This window comes from Hermetia illucens, chromosome 4 (assembly GCF_905115235.1).
Source record: "Hermetia illucens chromosome 4, iHerIll2.2.curated.20191125, whole genome shotgun sequence".
NCBI lineage: Eukaryota > Metazoa > Arthropoda > Insecta > Diptera > Stratiomyidae > Hermetia > Hermetia illucens.
The window spans coordinates 20,064,591-20,088,826 of NC_051852.1; the positions used below are offsets into that span (position 1 = coordinate 20,064,591).

General features: G+C 42.7%; 1 protein-coding gene and 1 long non-coding RNA gene across 5 annotated transcripts in view; both read right to left on the bottom strand.

Moving 5' to 3' along the window:
* The window catches only part of LOC119654356 (histone-lysine N-methyltransferase PR-Set7), a 34,217-nt gene that overhangs the window by 8,606 nt on the left and 1,375 nt on the right, over nt 1-24,236 (bottom strand). The window lies entirely within an intron of this gene.
* Nucleotides 13,796-14,213, bottom strand: LOC119654357. Its single transcript, XR_005249816.1, has 2 exons — nt 14,179-14,213; nt 13,796-14,117 (listed from the first exon to the last, which is right to left on the bottom strand). It is a non-coding gene; the product is annotated as an uncharacterized LOC119654357 (long non-coding RNA).

A 24,236-nucleotide genomic window follows, 5' to 3' on the forward strand; every position in this document is an offset into this window, starting at 1 on the left:
TCATCAAGTATTGCAGCGACCCAAGGTGCTACTGTGCAAAGGACAAGGGAGTGCGGACGCCCGGCATATTGAGGATGTTTCTAATATTTACACTAATGATCAAAAAAAAGTGGCCATCTACTTGGTGTCGAAAGAGTGTCAAATATTGCCGCCGCATGTAATATTTCGGGGTTTTTCGTAATATTGCAATGAAGCAGGTATAAAAAGGGACATCAGAACATCAAAGGACATCAGTTCCTAACAAACAGACGAAGTGCAAGGATACAAAATTTAGAAATAGTGAAAAATCATTCAAAGGTGGAAATAGTGCTTGAAATACATTTTTAATAATTTGTCGAATTAAAATGTCTCCAAAACAGCGGTAAGTAATTATTATCATTAACTTAGTAGAAAAGGATAGTAAGAAAAAACTCAGCAAAAATTAGGCATGCCTCAAGGACTTTTCACAAGGATAATCCTGGTAGAGTCCTGGAAGCAAGCGGAGAAATCAGTTTGAAGATTAAAAATTCATATATTTGAATTATTTTCAAAAAATCATTTTGTTTGAAAAGAAACTCAAGAAAAGTGTATACATTTTTTCTACAGGCAATTAACGGAGGAAGAAAAAGGACGCATCGTAGGACTAAGCGAGTCTGGCAAATCACAACGCGAAATCGTGAGAATTTTTAAAAAATCGGATGTCGAAGTTTCGAGAAGCGGCGTGCAGCAAGTTTTGCGACGTAAACAAGCAAGCGGCAGTGTAGCACGTAAGAAAGGCTCCGGAAGACCACGAAAAATGAATAGCAGAGACACGAGAGCGTTGGAACAACACGCGCTGAGGAATCGGAAACCGTCGATCGCACAAATATCTAAAGATTTTGTGCCAGCCAGCGGAAACTTAGTAAGTCGCCACACGATTTCACGCCGTTTGAAAGATGTTGGCATTCGCAGTCGGCGCTGTCGAAAAGTTCCGGCTCTTAAACCGAGGCACAAAGCTGCAAGATTGGTTTGGGCCAAAGACCATCGAAACACCGACTGGACTAAAATCATTTGGTCGGACGAATCAAGATTTTGCCTTCGATCGGACAGGCCGCAACGCTGTCTTCGTAGGTCAGGCGAGGAATACAGTGAGGATTGCATCCAGGAAACGCCGAAAGGCAACCCTGGAGTAATGGTATGGGGCTGTTTTTCCTCAAAAACAGTAGGTGTACTGCACCGGGTACCAGTGAATACAAAAATCAACTCAGCTGAATATAAAAATATTTTAGAAACATCACTGGTACCAAGTCTAGCGAGGTTCAGAACACCTCGTCTATTAACTTTCCAACAAGATAATGCACCATGCCATAAGACAAGGCTCATATCCGATTGGTTGGCCCAAAAACATATAAGGACTCTTGATTGGCCTGCTCAAAGCCCTGATTTAAATCCCATCGAAAATATATGGGACCATATTGATCGTGAGATTCACGACAAGACAATTAACAACTTAAACGAGCTATGGGAAGCTGTTTTGGGTGCCTGGAATAGAATCTCCGAGGAGTATTTAGAAGTACTAATTAATTCTATGCCAAACAGAATTGATAATATTATTAAAAATAAAGGAGGACATACCTCTTATTAATAATAAAAAATTTGTTTTTTATTTATAAATAGCCTTTACACTTCCTACCATAGTATTTATAAAACAAATATTTGAAATTGTTATCAATTGGAGAGAAACTAGGGTTCAAGTTTGAATTTTCGGAAAAAGCTTGGGTGGCCACTTTTTTTTGATCATTAGTGTAGGAGGCAGCTGAGTTACACAGGTAGATGGGTTACGTCTCTGTGGTTTAACGTAAGTACCTGTCTCGTAGACTTATCACCACAGTCTTCCTAAGACACGGATTGATTGATTGTGATCACAATCAGTGGGCTGCTGAGACAAGCACAACGATACCAGTCTATACCAACTACATGGGTCAGTTTATTCATACTGGTGGATGCAAGACCTACCTAAATCTCTACCGAACTAAAAAGTACGGCACCCGTGTTGAAACGTAACACCACGCTGAAACCCGGAGGTCTTTGTTCGCTTGAACGTAACCCCAACTCCCATCAAATTCCCGCTAGGGGACCAACCGCTACTACCGAGCTGAACGCACATGAGACAGGAATTCTCTTGAGACATATGAATTCAGGGGCTTTTCCGGGTCCCATGGTACCAGTATACCCCTGGTAAGATTTCGTGAGCAATAGTCACTTCAGATGGGCCCCGTCCAAACTCAGGTGTGATCGTCCTAATAGGCCTTTGGAGCATTCGTCTACTGCATCATGACCAGCAAACCAAAGTGAATAAAGCGTTTCCTGGTACCACCACTATGGAGGTTCTCCTCGGTCACTTGGTTTTGGTTTAGCGGACAGAGTTGTTGCCCCTTCTTCCTCACCGCCAGGTAAATGGGTTGATACAAATCAACCTCTACCATTGCCGGACCTGGTTTCACAAGCCAAGATCCGGGGGTTTCATGTGAGTACCTGCCGCGTACGCATAATCCCACGGTCCTCTTCGAACACCGATTTGGAGACCACAATCAGAGCCCCGCTGTGACTGATACAACGGTGCCCATTTATACTGAGTGCAGGATCAGCATTCATACTGGTAGATGCCAAGGCTTTCCAAAAGCTCCTACCCCAATTAACGTATTTGACACTATTGTGCAGAGCAACTCCAGCATTGAGGCTACAAGGAACCCTGCCCGCGATATGGGCACACCCACATCTAACATAAAATTCCCCCAACCGCGAATAGTCTGGCCGAGAACACATCCCCAACTTAGAAATTCTCCTGGAACTTATGCCCTCAGGGGGGCATTGCCTGAAATTTTCTTGGAAAATATGCCCTCAACGGACCATCCCGGTTCCCATGGTATGATGAGGCTCCACGGCAAGAGGCACTTCAGATGAGTCCATTGTAGACTCCGAACTGATCGCCCTCGTTGAGTACTTGGGAAACCATTCGACAGTTGACTATATAAGTAGCGATAATTTGTGAGTCGTGCCGAAATTACGGTAGCATTACTTAATTAAAAGATTCGTTTGGTAATGTTGCGATATGAGTATGAAGGTAAGCCATACAACAAACAATAGTATTCGGGAGAGTCGGATTTGTTAGCACAAAAACGCGTAAATATTACGAGTGTGAAACGTGCGTGAGGAATACCAGAGGCCAAATCCTAATCGAAACCTTTACTGAATACGATATCCAGTATTAGCCAACTTTGGATTTATGCCCTTTCCGAGGTAAAGGTTTAGAATCGCTTTCCGATCTGACATACCTCGATACCTCGTGGGTGATAAGGATGGTCTGGAGGATCAGTGAGCACTACACAAACCTCTCAAGGTGCTTGATAATGCCAGTGAAATTTCAATCGTACATGGTAAAGGTGTTTCCAGCCCAGTTTAAGAGACAGAAGTTGATGATTCTACCGCCTGGCTGCCAGATGCAGATTCATAAGAACATTCGAATTGTGCATGGTGGAAAAAAAAATTTCCCGCCCAGTGGAGGAGCCAGTAATTGGTTTTGCTTCCAAAGCCAAGGAGGACCATTTCACGTGCCGTCTTCATATCGCGCCATCTGCTTTTTTAGAAGGAGGATGTTGGAAGAAAGTGATTTACAATAAGCTACTCCCGCTAATTCGGCTTGCAAATGGTCTACCAGAGCCAAAACAAAATTGATCTGGCTCGGGAAGGGATGTCCGTTGGTAAATGTTACAAGATTATAACATTAGATATCAAGAATACTTTTGATTCGGTCAACTGTTTGGTTTAAGCGCACTTCAGCTAAAGTGCCCCTGGTTACTTGGCTTGGCCAATAAAGTTACCTCTGGGAGAGGATCCTTTGATACGAAACTGGCGACGCGCTGAGAGAGAACCTGGTGACGGCAGCTGATCCTCAAGGTTCCGCGTTGGGCCCCTTGCTACGAAGGCGTGTATGCTGGAGGGCTTGTTCTTGTATATCAGAGGAACCAACGTCGATTGGTTTTGTAAACGATCTAACAACGACTGTAGTTGCAAAATATTACGAAGACGGGGAATTATATGGAAGTGAAACCACTCTTACCATCGAACCACGACAACGAATGTTCAAACTGCCGGACGAAAAGACAAAGACGGTCCTCATAACCGATCTGAAAAAACAATAATAAAGATATCCGGGTTAGTGATCACGAGGACGTCTCAAAATCAATCATCCACAGCATGTGCCGATCTAAACTTCAACGGGCACTTAAATTCTCCACGAGAAAAAACAATAAAGGACAATTCATCTCTAGCAAGGATGGTGAAATTCTCCGCTCGTATAACAGGATATACGCGACTTCTGCTGGGTGTGAGCATTGGACCATGCTGTGAACTGAAAGGTGAGTTCGACATACCATCGTTGGTGAATCATTTATGTAAGTCATCGCGGGAACGACACCTTTGCATGATGCACTATCTATATCAGATAAGGAGAGCGAATCAGCACGAGACGACTACGGATTTCCGAGGTGTCGCTAGAAAGGAGGAGTATAGGAAATGGTAGCAGCGGTGGGATGATTCCGAGAAGTCTCGCTGGACCCATACATTGATCCCAGGAAGCAGTCGAAGATACGGATTTTTTTTTTGCTCAACGCAATTTCTTACCACATAAGGAGAATATTTACGTCGCTTCAGATTGGAGAAATCTGCGACTGTCTCGAGAACCCGAAAAAATCCAAGATCTATAAAAAATTTCTGGAACTGGAACGAATTCGGAAAACGCGTCGGACACGTGATCTACACGTGCTTATGTAGACCAAAGTTTTCGGCAGTGGTTCTGCGGCGATATAAGCAGAAAAGTGGCAGTGGTTTTAGTGGATGAGTATCTTGGCGCAGTAGCGTCTTTTTAAAATGACCAACTCCATCCTCAACGTCAAGAACTGATGAAAACGTCGACAAAATCAATGCCCTCGTTCGTGAAGACCGTCGCCGAACCATTGATCAACTCTGTGAGATGTCGGCAATGTCATGGAGTTCCATTTAGAGAATTTTATTCGAAGATTTGGACATGAGAAGGATTGCAACCAGATTCGTCCCGTGCTTTCGCACAGACGAGCAAAGGGAGCGTCGACTTCAGGCATGTTTTGAGCTTTAAAATCAGCTCGCAGAGGACCCTGAATTTTTTTCCAAGGTGATTGATTACTGGTGATGAATCGTGGTTCTATGGATACGACCCCTAAACAAAGCGGCAATCAAGCCAGTGGAAGACAGTTGGCTCTCCTCGTTCCAAAAAAGCTCGCCAAGTCCAAAAAAGCTCGCCAAGTGCCAAAGCTCGCCAAGTGCTCGTCGATTGCAGAGGTGTTGTGCGGAGTTCGTTCCCCCAGGTCAAACTGTCAACTAGAAGTTCTACTTGGAGGTTTTGAAAAGATTGAGGGAGAGTATCCGGAAGAAAAGGGCAGATCTTTGGCGCAGAGGCGACTGATTCTTCCATCATGACAACGCGCTGGCCCACACCGCCCTTTCCATGAAGCAATATTTGACCAAAAACTTCACGATACCGATTGTCCATCCCCCATACTCACAGGATCTAACCCCCTGTAACTTCTTTTTGTTCTCCAGACACAAAAGGAATATGAAAGGAAAGCGTTTTGCCACAGCGGAGGAGGTGAAACAAAAATCGCTGGAAGGCTTAAAGGACATCCCGATGAGTGAATTTAAAAAATGTTTTGAACAATGGAAGAATCGTTTGGAGAAATGCGTTGTAGTCAAAGGCGAATACTTTGAAGGTGATAAAAATTTAGTGTAAAAATATTGAGAAATAAAGAAGTTATAATGAAATTCCCGTTTTTTCGGGTCCCCCTCGTATTATATTCTGAATAATTTAGACCAACAAAATTCACGTATTTTGTGTGATGTAATCTTAATTGGATGCCTCTACCCTTGAGGAAATAAACAACAATAACTGGTTCTCATATTTTGTTTATTGGATGTAAAATAGTTTGATTATGGAAGGAATACTCTAGAGAAACCGTCAAGTGATCCAGATAAAGTAGAGAACATTTATTGATTGAACGGGATGGTATACGCCTTACGTCGGCAGACATAAATACTAGGAATACTTATAAAAAAATACAAAGTAAACCAGAAGAATTCAATTTGCAATTAATAGTTTTCCAGTTTTGTTTTCTGAATAACATTCCGTATTTTTGCATAAATTAAAATAATTTCAGTGAATAATTGAATTCCAGAAAAACAACTGGCATCAAATACACGCTTCAACGGAAAATAAGTCGTTTCTCGTTGCCTCAAAGCTAGAATGCGAAGTGCTAACGCACTCAGTATCTAAGTTATATTAGATGCAACCCATGCGACTCAAGAGGTTTTTTCTTTCAAGTCTCGTCTAATCCAATTGAGTTAGTAGTTGATCACAAGACAACGCATTATAATTACAGTGAAGGCTTTCAGTGAGTTCATTCACATTTTGCATATGACTGACCTACAAAATGGATAGTGCAATACTCGTTAACGACATTGTAAGATAAATTCATGCAGAGAAACATAATCTAAAGCAATAAAACGAAACTATTGCAACAGAGAAACAGTCACGATAGACAAAGGCCGTTGTGTTTCGACTAGGGTTTGGGAAATTACTCTCGGTTTCGGTTATTCTATGTACTATTATCGTAATTGAATTCTATAGAGCTTGAAATTATTTGGTATGGTCTTGTAAAAAGCTATGATAAATTGTTCGTATTGTTTGTGGTACAAGATACAGTCGGAGAATATCATCTGGAAGCATCTAGAGATAGTGATATGACTGATTTCGAAAATCACATCAATTACTCGTTGCTATCAGAGACTATCGTCAGTTGAAATGAGAATCTTAACTTGGAACAGATATCTTAAGAAATATGCACTTTAAAGGGAAGTAATAACCTGCACTTTCCCTCCCCATCAAGCCAGTGAATTATCACTAGCACCTTCGACTGTATCAATCGCGAAACTCACGTCCCCTCCAGTCACCTACTTGGCAAACGCTAATATCTTTATCTACCATCGCCGCTAGCATTTAATACAAAGCAAATGAAGATGACAAGATATGATGGATGAGGCAAAGAAATACACCCAAATTCCTTAATAAGTTTAAGCTACCAAGCAGCCTAGAAACATGTAGACCCCAGCGATTTATGGCTTAAGCGCACAGACTTCAATCGACTCTCTCATCGCATCGCAAGTGCATCGCATAATACTACTTCATGCACTTTGTATCTACTACTTGAAACCTTCAAATGCAATAGGAAATCCCCCGGTTTTCCTCCAACCGCACAAAGGAAATGGAAAAAAAACCATAAAAAGCGACGATAGCCGCTTTAATCTTTCTCTTGCTTTGTTAAAACGACCATGCTTGCCATCATATTTTGTTTATTTCAACTTGATTGTCGTTAGATTGTATCTGAAATTATCAATAATAAGTGGGACAAGTTCAAGAGAGCATGCTTAAGATAAAATATTATTGCAGAGTTCATTGTATTGTTTTTATGTGCAATGCACATTTTGTGTTGATTAGGTGAGTTTTTTATTGACCGGAAAAAAATGAAAAAAAATCTTTATAGCCATTAATGCAATTAATGGAATTTCAAATGTCCCGAAGAGTAAAAATATGTTTGAAGCGTAATAAAATACCCTAGAATTTTCATTAGTAATTACCTGAACACTTAGGAAACATTTAAATGGAGTGAGTGTGCTATTGTCACCTGCACTTATTGAGCTTTGCGGGTACTTAAGTACAGCTCAGCAGAAGGCAGAAGAGTCAATTGACAGTTCTATTTCGGAAATATGGACAGGGCCGACGTACTGGCCGACTATAAAAGACAATGGACGGCGCCTTGCAGTAATGGAGTCGAAAATGTTACGTTGGACCAGTGGCATAAAATGTCATGATCACATCCGAAATAGGATATCCGCGATCGATGTGGGGTTGCGCCCATCATGGAAAAACTGGGAGAGAGCCTTCTTCGATGGTATCGTAACTTACCAAAATTTGTCTGAAGATGGAAGTGGATGGGAAAAGAACAAAAGGCCAGCCGAAGCAATGGTAGTTTGATGGTGATTTTAAAGCCTCACGACTACATATCAGGCCTTTGACGGAGCTAAATGGCGCGATCGTTCAATGCAAGCCAGCTCCGCTTCAGAACAGGATAAAGGCTAAAGAAAAAGGAGTCATGTCATTGGAAGGAACTTTTCGAATTCTATTTTCTAAAAAAAATTATGAAATCTCAGTGCGTAGTTTTGGGCATTATGTTCGCGGCGTGCTCTTTCTCGCCAGAGTACCACTCCAAGCAGTTGATTCAACTCTCCGTCTGATCAAATCCTGACCTAAGAGACATTCGAAAATGCATTTTACCATTCCAGCAAGTGCGCTGATACTCCAATATTGAACAGCTACACATCCAAATTGCCCACGAAACATATTTGAAGGCTTGAAGACAGGCAAAGTACACCGATATCAAGAGTTGATGGGAATCGAAAACCCAATAATCAGGTCAGCATCGAATATTCATCCAATATACAAATAAAACTGGTGGAGACCACTTGAAAAAATGTCAAGATATTGTTGGATAGGTACAGTCTAATTACCTTCAAACGCATGAAGTGTATGTGTAAGTCTAGCGAGGAAATTACCTGAACAATACCGGCTAGAAAGCACTGACAGTGCCGATTCAGCATCCTCCGCAATGAAGATAATAGTCATTCTGCTGATGATATTAAATTATCCAAACCTTACGCAAGCTCAATCGTTCCAGTTTAATAAATTCCTTAACGAACATTGGACAACAACTTCTACGTAATTCCAAAGAAAAAAGGCAATGCTCACGGGACGAAAGTGCAGGGCTATATCAACTATTGGAAAATCATCAAAGAATTTAATTTGACAGGGAAAAATTACAATAGGATGTTTTTTTTGTTTGGGATATGAGGGATCCCGCCCGCTGGCGATTTTAAACTGGATATTATTGGAACCTTTGTCGTATTTGCGATTTTATAAAAAAGAGCAATTTCTATCTGTCGCCTTGAGAGACTGAATAAACTCGGCTCATCCAACAAGGACTGGATGCTTTGAGTTCCAGGCCATGCTGAGTTGGAAGGCAACGAAGCAGCGGACGAACTAGAAAAGAAGGGAGCAGGGACGCCTTTACACGGGCCAGAACCCTTCCGTGGAATCGGAAACAGTTTCATAATTATGAATGTAAGAAATGAAAAGGAACGGGTGAGGGAACTATACTGGGCGGGCCTATCAGGGATGGAGCAGCCCAGGGTGCTTATTGGGGGATACGAACCCATACGCACAAAGGATTGCTTAAGCCTCACCAAAAAGAACCTCCGAATCATAGTGGGAATTCTCACTGATCATTGTCGGCTGAACTATTACCTAGGGAAGCTAGGGATATCTACGGACACTGCCTGCAGGTTTTGTGAGGAGGATGACGAAACCTCTATACACGTCCTGGGACAGTGTCCGGCACTTGTGCAAAGTAGGTTGAGGCATCTGGGAGAACACTTAATACCAGATGCAAAGCTGAAAGATCTGGAAGTAGGGAACATACTAAAGTTCCTAACGGTTATAGGCCTGCTTGAGATACTATGATTAATAGGTACACTATGTTTACTGGTTATAGTGTACCTAGGACGCGGTGCGACTTTCCCTTAACAGAATAATAATAATATTTACATTATAAAATCAAATAAAGTTTTATGATTGATTTCTTTCTGTGGTGTTAACCCATAAGCAACAAGTTTGTAGACTTTATTAAAGGGTTGGCGAAATCTAGAAGCGTGGTCTGCTCGAAACCATATTTATGCTTCCAAGCTGTACTCTTGAAGAAAAGTTTTGACGAATCGAGTTGCATTGAAGTCTTGCGGAAAGCTCAAGATTTCCTCGAGCGAGTTGCATTGAAGGCTTACAGAAAACTCAAGATTCTCTCGAAAATTGGTGACCCCGAAGAACTCGCCCGAATGGAGTAAGGAAAAGCTGCGACTACGGCCCGAATTGTCAAAGTGCCACCGGCGAACATTTTCGTTGCCCCTTCCTCAAATTCGAGGCCCTACCTAACGAACTTGCACGCTGATGTGTCTGCAATTATTTTTGCGGAAGTCTACTACCTTCCCGGTGATATTCGGATATTTTCACCCAATTTGTGCTTCAAATCTTGTGTGTCGTCAGCGGCATTGAGAACACGAACTAGGAGCGACTGTCCGGTCGTCGACATCATATAATTTCACAACAAATTGACTGCAGCCAGTTCGGTGAGACAAACTCAACAATCAGTTGACTTCGACGACATCGCCGCAAGGAGCCACCGAAGGAAAAATTTAAGTTTTAAGTATTTGTACTATTACTTATTATTTCCGAGTTATCACAATCTCGGCAGATGCCGGATTTTACCTAATACTAGCACTAAGTACCAAGCATTTAGGCTCGAACGATCCTACCTACTTAAAAACTAAAGGGGCGCTGGTGGTGGTGGCCGGTGGTAGGTCAATGGGAGAATCCGTCGAGTACTCCCCGCAACATCGAGCACGTATGCAGAATGGTGTACTTCTGCATGATTTGAACCAGACTGTGCGAAAGTCCCAGGACATCAAGGGAAGCCGTCAGGGATTTAGGTACAATACCTGTAGCTGACAATATTATGGAAACTACAACCACCCGCTCGAGACGCCAAATTTCTTTGATTTCCCGAGCCAATGGCTCATAGTTCACCTTCTTCTCCACGTATTTCCGTTCAATGTTGCTATTATGGGGGATAGCAACATCAATAATATACGCGGAGCCACCCGTCTTGTCAACTAACAGTACGTCAGGCTTATTGTGTGCGGTATGGCGATCAGTCAGAACTTGCCGGTCCCAATACATGCTGTAAGCAGAACTATCAAGTACTGCTTGCGGCTCATATCGGTAAACCGGACATGTTCCCGTGATCAGCCCATGCTTATATGCAAGGTTTTGATGGATAACCTTACATACAGCATTATGCCTGGTGATGTGTTGCACCGGTGTCATAACAGTACAGCCAGAAATGAGATAGTCCAACGTCTCTAACGTCGAACCACACATTCTGCACTGGTCGTTCTCCACCCGTTCTTTCATGATGAGCTTTTTATAAGCTCGGGAGGCGACCACGCCATCCTGAATGGCACACATAAACCCCTCCGTCTCAGCAAAGAGCTCCCCAGCACACAGCCATCTGTTCGACAGATGCAAATCGACAAATGGCTGCCAAAGACAATTCACGTGTTTACCGTGCATTGCCTTCGACTTCCATTCATTATACTAGTTATTAGTATTACTTCATTATTTTTTTATATATACAAATAATTTTAAACCCCCGCAGGACACATCGTTGATAGGTTTTTTTTAGAAATTCGTCGGTGGAGTTTCGCTCTTGTGGCGAGTTCTTTTCATTTTGGTATTCGCATCCGCTTCGGGGTGCATTGTTGGTGTCTTCGTTTCGCTTGTGCGGGCATTTGTGGGTACGGCCTGCCATATTCAGAGGAGGGCCTTGTTAGAATTCGGTACAGCCGCGTCTTCGACAATACTCGCGTCGTTAACTTAGCTTTAGTTATGTCGTTCGACAATCAAGACACGGCAGGCCTATCGGACCCTCGCAGTGCGCGTCCCTCCATTTTGTTGACGGAATCCAGAACTGCGGTTCGTCCATTTGGAGGCACAGTTCCACATGTCCGGAATAACGGCGGACGCAACCAAATTTAACCACGCGATTGTAGGTCTGGATGAGAAATCCATCTAAGCTGGATCACTTGCTGGCAGGCTTGTCGTTGGGCGATCAAACTCCCAGCCAATTGCTTCGCGGAATGGGGCAATTGGGTGGGAGCAAGATCGACGACTTGTTGAAATCACTCTGCCTGCGACGACTCCCGAAGGGCACCCATGCGGTCCTCGCGTGCGTCTCCGGTTCTTTGGAGGCGCTGGCAGCTGCGGCCGATAAGGTGCACGCACGTCCAACAATAGCGGCCTATCAGCAGCCTTCTGACGAATTTGGCGAGCTAAAGCTTGAAATAGCCGCGTTAGTGGCCAGTATGGCTGAAATAAGGGCAACGCTGGACGCTCAGCTCGAAAAGGGCGATCGGGTAGCAGGTCGTCAGGACAACCTACGGGCCGAAGTATTTGTTGGTACCATCGCAGATTTGAAGAGGTTGTCCGCGCTTTTGATAAATCCCGACAGCAACTGGCTGATGTTACACTCTTGGCATTTCCTCGACAAGATCGACCCCTAGCGGTTTGTGTTGATGCCTCTGACATCGCAGTAGGTGCTGCTCTTCACCAAACGGTGAACCATGTCTGGCAGCCTCCAGAGTGTTAAACCTCGCTCAACGGAACTATATAATATAAATATAAATTTCGGGAGTTGCCCATCTTCGGCTCGAACCTCTCTCTGCTGTGAATACTCGGAAAAGGGACCCCGGCCATACATTCCGGGCACCTTTCGCAAGGAAGTGTTCCACGCGGTTCACGACGTAGTGCATTCAGGCATCAGGGCAACAAATCGGTTAGTCACCGAGAAATATTTCTGGCCCTATATGAATAAGGACATCAACTGCTGGGCCAGAGAGTGCAACGCATGCCAAAAGTGTAAGGTCACCAGGCATGTAAGAAAAAAAGTGGGCTCATTTCCCCCGTGCCGAAGCGCTCTGTCGAGAGTGGATCCCTCGCTTTGGTGTCCCTGCAGTGAGAGCATCGTGGAAAGCTACTAATCAAAAGTGAGGTACGACAGGGCTTGTGGGATTTCCTCCTTACCTTGGCATCCTCTGATAATCGTGAACACCCGAAGCAAAAGACGCATTTGCTGAGGTTGCACCGTGGGGTTTTCGGTTCAACACTCGGAGTCAGTCGATATTTTTTTTTATTAATTTTCTCTTTCTGACTGATTAGAAACTTTCCGTGGTTCCATTGATACTTTCTAGGGATTTCAGATCCTGTTGGGATCACAATGCACTGAAGTATCCAAAAGATTGTTCAGAAACTCCATCATTTTAAAGATTTGTCTGACTTCAGAATGGGATGGGAACTGACTCTAAATTTATGCATGTATCAGTATTTGCAGGGCTAGTTACTGACCCTTGAAATGCCCCAATTAATTTAAACTTCACGCTTCAAGGAAGTTCCCTACGAAATAGCGAACCGTGGTGAGATAAGAAATTTAAATTGAATTTAATTTATGCATATACAGTAAAACTATCGTATTTAAGCGATGCCATGGGTGGTCTTTTTATTCCAGATTAACATGCTGATGGCATGGTTTAGTTTTTTTTATTTTCCCAGATGCTCTTGCTGGATATACGATGATCAAGAATTTGCCTCTCTTGAATCCCCCTGATTAATTTTTGAGGGAAATTCACCTTTTCTAGAATTTGTTTACGAGAAATTTCCTGACGTCGAAGCTTAAAGTGGACTAAAATTAGGTTCTTGGGAGGAGAAGGATAATAAGTGGATCCTTCTCCTTCCAAGACCCTAATTTTAGTCCACTTAAAAGCTTCCTGCTATCTTCTCTGGTCCAATTTCTCTTTCACTGGAATACGTGCCCAGAACCCATTGTATTTTACTATTGCCATTTTCCAGCACACAAGTAAAGGTCAAGACTTCTTCTACCAGAAAACCAAGACCCCATGCAACAATACAACATTTCAAACTACCTTAAAAATTACCAACCTCTCGTTTTTCACTTCTCCTACATCTTATTAACCTGAATGCTGAAGGTAAATGTATCACTGCACACAGCGAAAAATAAATCCAACGAGATAATTTATGCCACCAGGCATCGTAGCCATAATTATTTATTACATGATATTGTGCATTTTATTCAACCAATTTCCCAGCGGCGATGGTAACATGTGATTGTTTTTAGTAGGCCAATGAACTTGTGCGCAAAACGCACGCTAGCATAATACCTTCTATAGCGTCGATACGGCCGCTATGTCTGAATTGCTTCCACTGTTCAAGTTGCTGCTGATGCTCTTGTGACTGCTGCCAGCTACTAGCTTGGGTTAGGTTTGACTACTGCATGCCCCGTCTTCATCTTGACTTGCTGGTGCTTGGTACCTTCCTCTTCAGCTGGTATTATCTGGAATTTGCATATTGTTGAATAGACAAAGTATAGCGCTTCGCGCACTATTAAACAGTACCGCACCAGCTCCTCTAGAGACAGTTGCCGCTAAACAAGTATCCATTGCACTGGTTCCGATTCCGCAGTTGGAATGGGTGTTGGTGAGCAAGCCAATCTTGGTAGCAGGGGTTATTGGAGATTGGACGCATCGATTTGTTCCGATGTAGAAGTTGATCAGAGGTAGATCGGTGATCTTTTTTTTGGAACCTTCTGTTCCTGAGCACATCTTTACAGGATGTTAGAGCACAGGAACGAGAGAGTTGTTTGGAAGCCCCCTTTTTGCACAGTCTCATGTCATTTCTTCAAACTGGATGCCGATAATTCATAGAGGGTAGGTGATATTAGACATGTCCTTTTATGGCTACTGAAGGTGCATTTGGTATTATCTGATACTCTCATCTCAAAATGAAATGGTACGATCATGTCCATCTTCCCGATTTTTGTGATCTTCTGAACGAAGGGACTAGTCTTCCTAGTACGAACGTCCATTCTTCCACTAGTAACTAGCTCCCTGTAGACCGTCTAAATATATAGAGTACCAAAGTTTATCGCTGAGCAGTGATATTAGCTAAGACATTGTTGTTGTTTTGTGGATAATAGCAGCGGCCCTCAACGTGAAATCACTTAACCTAGTTCCCTTGACCCAGCTCTTTTTGTGAACCCCCATATTACGTCCCTGCAATTTCTATAATAAAATGTCATTCCAGTGAGTCCATATTTCTTACTTTTGGGGCTCGAAATCTCCCAATATTTATAAACACATTTTCGAGTCCAACAAATACCAGTTGGTAACTGGCTTCAACACAACCCTTATCCGTTCGTACACTTTCATCCAATCTTTCAATTGTGTTTTGTGTTTGTCTGCAAAATTTAGCCGCATAAATAATTGCTGAGTAAATGAATGCTTTCTGTTGCTATTTTGCTGTTTCGCATGTCTCTGACGAGAAACAGGTTTCACGTTTGTTACTTGTTTGGTTGTTTGGTTGCTTGTTTGTTTGTTCCAATGATGCCACAATAAAATATCACTTTTTTAATGATTTTTCCTTTTGCGTATAGTTTGAACTTCTACACGCGAGCATATGAATATATACGTGCATAAGCTGCTTGGAGAACTTGTTTTGCTTGAGGTCTTTGATGTTGGGTTCAAAATTATTGGGCAATGTGTTTTGACAAATTTATAGGGTATCAACTTTTGGGTGTTTATCAGCGGAAATTACAGTTTTGGAGCAAGGTAAAAAAGGATCATGTAATTTTAAGAATTTCAATGCCACCGAGTATTTGCATTTCGAATTTGAACCTCGCCCAACCCACCAGTCATTGACCGTATTTATACGCAAATTTTGACCGATATTTGCCCTTCCATCCAGAAGGTTGTTAACACTTTAGTTTAAGCATCAATCAATCAAGGAATCTTCATTTCCTAAGATCCTTATGTTCTTTCTATTCATGGCGAACTACTTACCAAATGATGATTTGGTTGAGGTTGTGAATTATTGCACGTACGCCCTTTTTTAAAACTTCAGAAATAACCAACGACTCCTCAGACATTACCTCTTTCTTGATGGTGACCGAAAAATAGTAGGCCACGTAAGCCCAACACTCGCTTCATAAAAAAAGGTTGACTGACAATTTCTTCCAGGGCAGGGTAACTCATCAGATGCTGCCTCACCTCTGCCCTGGGAGCAGCGTGACCGAAAGTGGCGATATGTGGTAATCGCTTTATTTATAAATAATCGTAAACACGGCATGAGTGCGAATTATATTGAACCTTGCCATGCGTTGCAGGAGCTCTGATGCTGATAACCAGCCCTACGTCTGGACACATACCGCAATCATCACCTTCTCGGCATGGTTGGCGTTCAAATTGTTGACAGTAGGAAGACTGAGTTAGAGCCAAAAATGAAACCTCAGAGTCTCAGAGCCTTTGATCGATGCTGGCTTCAGCTGGTTTGGATTTGATAAAAACGCAAGTACAGGGTGTGTTCGGAAAGTGATGAATTAATATTTCTTTTTTAATAATTTATTGGAGACAGCATCACAAAAGTTTATTATTCTTCAAAGGAAACCCTTTGCGCTTTTAAACATTTTTTCGGAGATGCTGCCATGCACGATAAGTATGCGGCAACGTATCAAAAGAAAGGTCTTGTAGAGTCCTACTCAGGTTTTGGATTAATCTATCGAAAGTGACTTTCTAGACGCGAAGGAATCGAAAGAAGTCCCCGTTGCTATACGAGGGCTGTAGGACGACTGCAATGATCTACCCGTCGTTGCGAACTGCACAGAATGGTGTGGTACCATTGTCATATGCCGCTCCCAGATAGGGAAGAACTTTTTTACTACTTGGATGATCCTCTTTCTCAGTCTTTCGAATACGTCCACGTAGTAACATTTTGAGGAACATATTATTTGGGAACCACTCGTTTGTAATCGTAAAACATCACCGTTTTGACTTTTATTCAGCTTCTAAGATTTCGGTGAGTGTGACGTATCTAACTCAGAATTTGGCGTTTTCTCTCTGAGCAATATTCAAAGAAACATGTTTCATCGCCAATGATCGCCAAAAATGATCAAAAAATCGGCTATACTTTTCAAACGATCCAAACAAAATTTAGTGGACATATGGGAACTATGAATTCCATTATGATCTCTGCTAAAATAAACCTGCGAAAAATATATTAACAACTTTTCGAAATTGACTGAAAAAAACCCCCTTAAGCTCATCCTAGGAGTACCAACGCAGAGGATAGTATCGCGGCGATAAGTGTCAAAGTTATAGCAGTCCAAATTTATGAATTTCGCGTGAATTGACTGCATCTTAAGCCAAGCAAATAAGATGCTGACATTGTTAAATTGCTAAAAAAAATTCAATATTTATTTTTCTGAAAGGCTATAACCAGGGCCTCAGGGTAGGCCAGGAGCTGATGGTTTGTCATTTAACAAGATTCATACTCACGTAGTGTTAGTGCATTAATATAATGGGAGCAAATACCACTTTTAGCCGCTTTCGATCCCGCTGCTTCCCGAAGTAGAGATGGGGCAGCGCCTGAAGGGTTACCTACGCGCTTTTTAAATTTCAAAGTTTAATGTGTGCGTTGGATGTTCTCCATAACAGTATTCACTACGAGAACGGGAAGTAGCGAAGGAGCGTTTCCTTCTTGAAAATCGACAGAGATACATAGGAGATGAATTCCTTCAGTGCACATCAGACGTAAATTGACAGCGGCAATTTAGAAAGCGCTTTTTTAACAAGTTAAAAAAAGCATTTAAAATCCCATTATAACAATGAGCAAGCAGATCAATTCATCAAAGAACATTACAAGCAGTATGAGGATAGTCTGTCACTGACTACACGTGCGACATTTCCTTAACCTTGTCCAGTGACAAGCGACTGAAAGTGTGCATTTAATAATATACAGCATTTCCACATCAAGAGAAGCCGTTTTAGGCACAAAACCTGTAGATGATAATTTCGCGAGATGCCAAATTTCTTCTACTGCCTGAACCAGCAGGCTCATAGTTCACCTTCATTCGGTCTCAACAAATGTAAATCGACAAATGGCTGCCAAAGGCAATTCACGTGTTTGCTGTACATTGCCTTTGACTTTCACTCATCGATCCGCCCCTCGTCTGACTTCACCCCACTCAAAGGATCGAAAGATCGATTCATCAAGTTAAGTGAAGTCAGTTCACAGTTTGACTTTCAAACAGGAAGATGCAAAGGACTCGCCCGCTCTTTGCTGTAAAAATAAGCGCGTAACGAGTCGGAGGTTCATCCGCTTTACAGTAGAGTTTGGATTATGCGTTCGGAATTTAGACATAGAAGTCCGTGTCCGCCGCGGTTTAAATCTCACTAGAAGCAGAGAGATTCGTTATAGTGACTGAATGTCGGATACCAGTCAAGTCAGCTATGAATGAATACCTGAGTCAAATTAAGGATATAATTTCGGGCGAGCGCAATGCTGACCACATTGCCTCCTACAGGGTACTATAGTACCGTATAGTGTACCGGTACGGCATTGAATTGAATATGGATTGTTCCGCCAACGATTATTATTATGCTTTTTTGTTTTTGCGATCCCTCGTGGATCCTTCATTTCGATCGCGACACTCCATGCGAGCGTTTGAGTCGTTATTTTATTTCTAGGGCTAGCTCGCGTGTTGATCTTCCGCTAAGTTCGCGCGATGTCGCGTGTTTGTTGAATTCCCCAAGTTCCGATACGGACCCTCGCATCGGTTAATGGCAAATGAAGTTTTATTAAATGACACGTGAGGGGTTGAAGCTCCCAAAAGACCCACTACCCGAGCCTGCGAGCATAGAGGCAAGTAAACGCGGGCGGACTTTCACAGTCAATTTTTAGGTTTTTAGGATAGTTTTCCCCTTTTAGTCGTCTCCGGCCACTAGGGATGGTTTTATGGCCATCGACCAATCACCTTACAAGACCGCGGTCACGATGTTGTTTTGAGGGTGCCTTTCAAATAGGTTATTGTTCAGTCGCTGGATTGAGTAACACATCTAAATAATGTATTCGTTAGTGCAAACCTTGCACGAATTGTAGGGCGGACATTGTTGCCCTTCAAAGAAGACTCCAGAACATTTGGTAGCCAAATTAGAGACCATCGATTCAGTAAATAATCAGACAGCGCCCATACGTCAGAAGGATGAGAACAGTGCCGCTATCTGTGAAAATGTGGAGAAATCGATGATAACAATTTGTTTGCATAAAGTGATAATATGGACGCGGTGTACATGTGGCTCCAACATAGAAAACACCACGAAGTGGATATCGAAGTGAATTGGCCAACAAGATTATGAGATTTGATCACGCTAGACTTGTGGAGTTTTTTTGAAGTAGCAAGTTGATGCCAGTAAGCCACAATTAACCCTTCCTTAAAAAATATATTCCAGGCCACAGCTCAAATTCAACCAGACCTCTGCGGCAGTCATTGTGGGATCCTAACAATGTCATATATCAATAAAAAATTTTAATACTCGTTCGAACCTCATGGGTTTTTACCAAAGGCCTGAGTGTGAGAAGGAACATAAAGTCGTGTCTCTCTCAAAAATTTTTGAAAATCAGGAAATGAAGGACATAGAGTCATAGTTTTACTACTTTGTGTAAGGTATAATAATACGACTTTCCCTCCACATATCCGGAAAGATACCTTCAGACAAGCTTTTGTTATAAACGATAATAAGAGGAATGGAGAAGATGCAAGCGATATTAAGGTCAATTTCATCGAAAAAGAATTCGACAATGGAGGCATTCAGAAGAGAGATGGAAGGTATACTAGAAGAAGAATCAGTTGCGTCGGAAGAATAGTGACATAAACGGATAGAACCAAAAACTGAGGCAAAATGATCTCATAAGCTGAATTAGCATAACAAAAGTACGATCAGAGAATTTTCCATCATCAGCGGGAAGAGTAGCAAAGGAGCACAACGACAAGCAGAGTTACACTGAAGATAAAAACTAACAAAACGCAAGTTCTCAGTCTGAAGGGTCATCACAGTTTTCCCATCTGCATTGACGGGCAGAAATCAAGTTATTGATATAATAGATTTGTTCATTTTGGTATCGTTGTTTCTTTTATATCCGCTTTCTCTGTTTTGTCTAAAATTTAGAAATGCAGATCTTTCGATCCGATCCCAATATCAAGTTGAGATTATCCAATATCCTCTCTGTAATGTTATATGGAAGCAGCACATAGAAAGTAACCACCACTGCTACTCAAAAGTGCCAAGCGATCATTACCATCTGCCACCGCGGTGTCAACGGGAAACTTTGGCCAGAAAATCTCGAACAAAGAACTGATCGGTATACGGGCCAGTTACCGGTAGACACGTTGATTAGAGAGTCACAATTTAATAAAGAACAGCAAATGCACTTCTGATTTACCATGCAATGGAATCCACTTTCTGAGAGTGGAAAGCACTTGCCCGTTCAAACGACCAATAATTAACTTTTTTTTACAAATCCACAACAAACCTGCGGTAGTAGACTGGCTACTCTGTGTGTGTGTTTTTGGGTTGTCCCCCAGGTCTAAAAAGACCCCAAGTGGACTAATGGCTAGGACTGTGCCTATGCTCGAAAGATGAAGGACGACTTCTTTCGATGCTTCGTGTAGAGTGTGCACAGTACTGGTTGACACCCAGGTTGTTGTGCGATGTATGAAGGACGACTTCGTGCATCCAGTTACAGATAAAACAAAATAGCCCTAGCGCCTTCTCACTAATGTGACGCTCAACCAGTCTCTCCAGACATTTCAGCGAAAATGTTGTTAAGCTGATTTGTTTGAAGTTTCTTGTATTTGAATAGTCTTCTTTTCCGGGTTTAGATATGAAGTCTACCTTCAACTACTAACAAAAGGGGGCAAGTGACCCAAGGAAGCCATCATCGAGAAATATTTTTTTAGAAGTTATTCGAAGTTCTCTATACCCTCCTTTAACATTCTTTAGCATCGCTGGATAGATTAACTTGACGACTTTCCCACGGAACTCTTCCCTTCGGATCCTGCCGTTTCTGCAAAGTTATTATATCCACTCATTCGTAAATGCTGAGCAACTCAAATTCTTCCCAAGTGGAAGTAGGCGTGATCGTTAAGCTTCTGTCTTGCGGGCGACAAGTAGAGTGGTGCGAAGATCTTAGCTAAAATCATCCTGGAACGCAAAAAGAAACACATCGGAAGCTTGATTGAAAGAAAACAGGCCAGGTTCCGGTTTGGATTCTCCCTTATCGACCGCATTAACACTGTTGCACTCATTGTGGAGCAGTGTACGGAGTTTATATCACCACTCCACTTGGTCTTCATCGCTTTGGACTTTCGATAGCGTGAACAGGGGATATATCTGGGATGCTCTGCGCAGGAGCCAAATTGCCCTGGATTAGGAGGAGGTAAGCTTCATCGAAATAAAAATAAACACCCTCGACGATTACCTACCTTGTCGTGGTGAGGGAGCTCAGTAAGGAGGATCCTCCGGAAAACCAGAGGTGACACCTGAGGCTAAGCGGTAATCAAAACCCCAAACCAAGGCGTGAACGATGATGATGAAACGAGCTCTCACAGCTTATGGGCTGTGTAGGCGGACCTTTGCCTCAGGTAGTAATGTGGATATATGTTGCTATCATTAGGCCGATGTTCGCTTATGCACATGTAGTGTGGTAGGTTAAGGGGAAACAGAAGAGTTTTCGCTGTAAATTAGCCACACTGCAAAGAACTGTGTGTCTGGGTATCACCGGTGCCATGAGCACCACATCCGGCGCAGCTCTGAATGCATTACTCAATTTGCAGCCCTTGGATTTGTTTATTCAGAGCACTGCAATGAGAGCGGCTAATAGACTAATTCGATTAGATCTATGGGAAAACAATGGATGTGGGGGGCACAAAGAATTGAAAGAGTCATTGGGAGAACTGAATCTAGTTTTCGCGATGCCAATTCTCAAATCCCCATACATCTGTTTGGTAGAAGATACCATTTTGTCTTGAAACGGAGAAAAAACTGGGACGAACCAGAAAAATCCATGTCAGGATATACGACGTATTCTACACCGATGGCTCAAAGACAGAAAACGGTTCTGGAGCTACCTCTACCTCTCGAATAAAAACGAGAAGTTTGCATTTCCTTTGCACAATTCACAACGGTCTTTCAGGCTGAAGTGTATGCGATCCTAAAGGCTGCAACCTGGATAATTGACGAGCGGTTGAAGGGCAGGCGCATCGCAATCTGTAGCGATAGTCAAGCTGCATTGAGGGCGTTGAGTAGTATTTTGATCACTTCAAAAATCATTCAGGAATGTAAAAACCGATTGAATTCTCTTTCCAGATTCAATACGGTGGATTTACTCTGGGTACCTGGTCATTGTGGTGTAGAGGGAAATGAAATCTCGCATGCCTTAGCAAAAGAGGCTTCAACTTTCCCCATGCCCGGACCGGAACCAGCAATTGGGATGACGCTAGCATTGGCTGACGCTTCTATCAAAAACTGGGAACAAGCTTCCCATAATGGCAGGTGGCGAAGCCTTAATGCTGCTAGACAGACCAAACTCTTCCTGTCAGAACCAAACACACATACTGAAAAGTTTATCCTGTGGAAAAACAGGAAGACTTGCAGAAGTATTGTGGGCATTCTGACTGGCAATCATTCACTAGCTGGGCATATGTTCAGAATAGGAATTATCCAGGACGAACGTGTCCATCCTGTAATGAGGAAGCGGAATCCACGGAACATTTTCAATGTGAGTGTCTCGCTTACGGACACATCAGACATCAGATTTTTGGGGCTGATGTGCTCCAACTGCAGCGGATAGCATCACATCCATTAACGGAAATCCTGCGATACGTTAACAAATCCGGAATATTCCGTTAGACGGGGGTGGCGAGTACAATGAACCACTAAGGTCTGTGTTCTCAGTGGCTTTGCCTCTCCCCCCACTTCAAACACACACACATCGTAGCGTGAGCTGAATGATCACAGGGGTTAAAATGTGGTCGTGAACGGTGAACTCTAGGTCCAGGCCGTAGCATTGGAAGTTATTCTCAAATGACTCCCAATCAATTTGGAGGTGAAATGGAAAGCAGCTAATGACACATATAGGCTTGATACAATTGGCGCGTGGAAAGGCGGGGAGGGACCTCCATTCGAATCTGTTCCGATAGTCAGGCAGAATTATCAGCACTAAACAGCTGCCAGGGCACACAAATATCATTGGTAATGGGGAAGCTGATAGACTGGGTCGTCAAGTTTCTGAATCCACAATGATGGGGCCAGAACCAGCTTTTGGCATCCGGTCATTTACTGCCAAGTCTACTCTGAAGGGGGAAGTGAAATTTGAACTTCTACCGCCAGGCGAAAGTCTTTGTAAAGGAACCCGTGGCCGCTAGAGCGACATTTTTGTTATTCCTTAAAAGGTGGGACATGAAAACTTTAGTAGGGCTTCTAATGGGACACTGCGGCTTAAACTACCGCATGGAAAAAATCGGAGTAGTGGTCTCGGCCATATGCAGTCAATGCGAGGAGAAAGAAGGGACTGCCCGGCCCCCTCAGACTTCATGCGAAGATACCTTGGTAAGGTTTTTTTCAACGAAGAGTCTGAGCATTCTCTGTCTGGAGTATGTTCTCAGATTCGCGAACGCAGTCGGTGAGAGGCCGATGAATTGGCAATCTCCGAGGATAGTACAATGGGTCTAGCAAAAGTCTAAGTGCTTAGAGCTGCAGATCCCTCCCATTGAACTAACTAAAACCAAGGTTCTCAGTTTGATTGAACATGCGTTCTTCCTATTTCCATTAACGTGATGGGGTAAACATCGAAGGCAGGATGGCCGACGAAAGGTTCGCCTCAAGTGCAAAACATTGGGGAAGTGCAAGCCCCTCGGGAAATTCTGGTGAAGGTGGAGTGCTTAGGAGTGTTTGACACGCTATGCCTTATTAAGGAGTGAACTAGTAGATAGTCTTTGTTTTGGTGAAGAAAACGGATGTATATCATTTGCAACGTTGGTCCTAAAATGGAAGCAATCTAACCTAATTTTCCACTTAATTCCATTTACATTTGTTAAGACGAAGTACCTATGCCTAGAAAAATTGTAGGTTTTCCCCAAGTTATGGTTATGCAACCGCTAATTGCGTTATCTTAGTACTGAAAGCACTTGCCAGTCCAAACGACCAATAATTAACATTTTTGACAAATCCACAACAAACCTGCGGTAGCAGACTGGCCACTAAAGTGTAATAACAAGTCGCGGATATTGCGGCACTATGCAGAAAGTCAACATTGGGCTCGCAAGGTCGTAACCACACATTCGCCCGCGGTGCGAAGTCGGACGGGCTCAATAGCTAACATGTAATGGCTTTGGGGTAACTCGTGATTTTACTGTAAATTGATCTATAAATCATATCGCTTAGGACTGGAATTTGTCATGTTTTGGGAAGGTAGATAAGCGGTCCAAAGGTATGGGACCAGGAATTAAGTTTCTTAGTGTCTATGCGGTACCATGAACTGTTTACTTCTGCCCTCCTCCTACATTTATTCTTTCCGGATGAATTATAATCCTAATCGCATCATTAATACTAAAAATAATAAA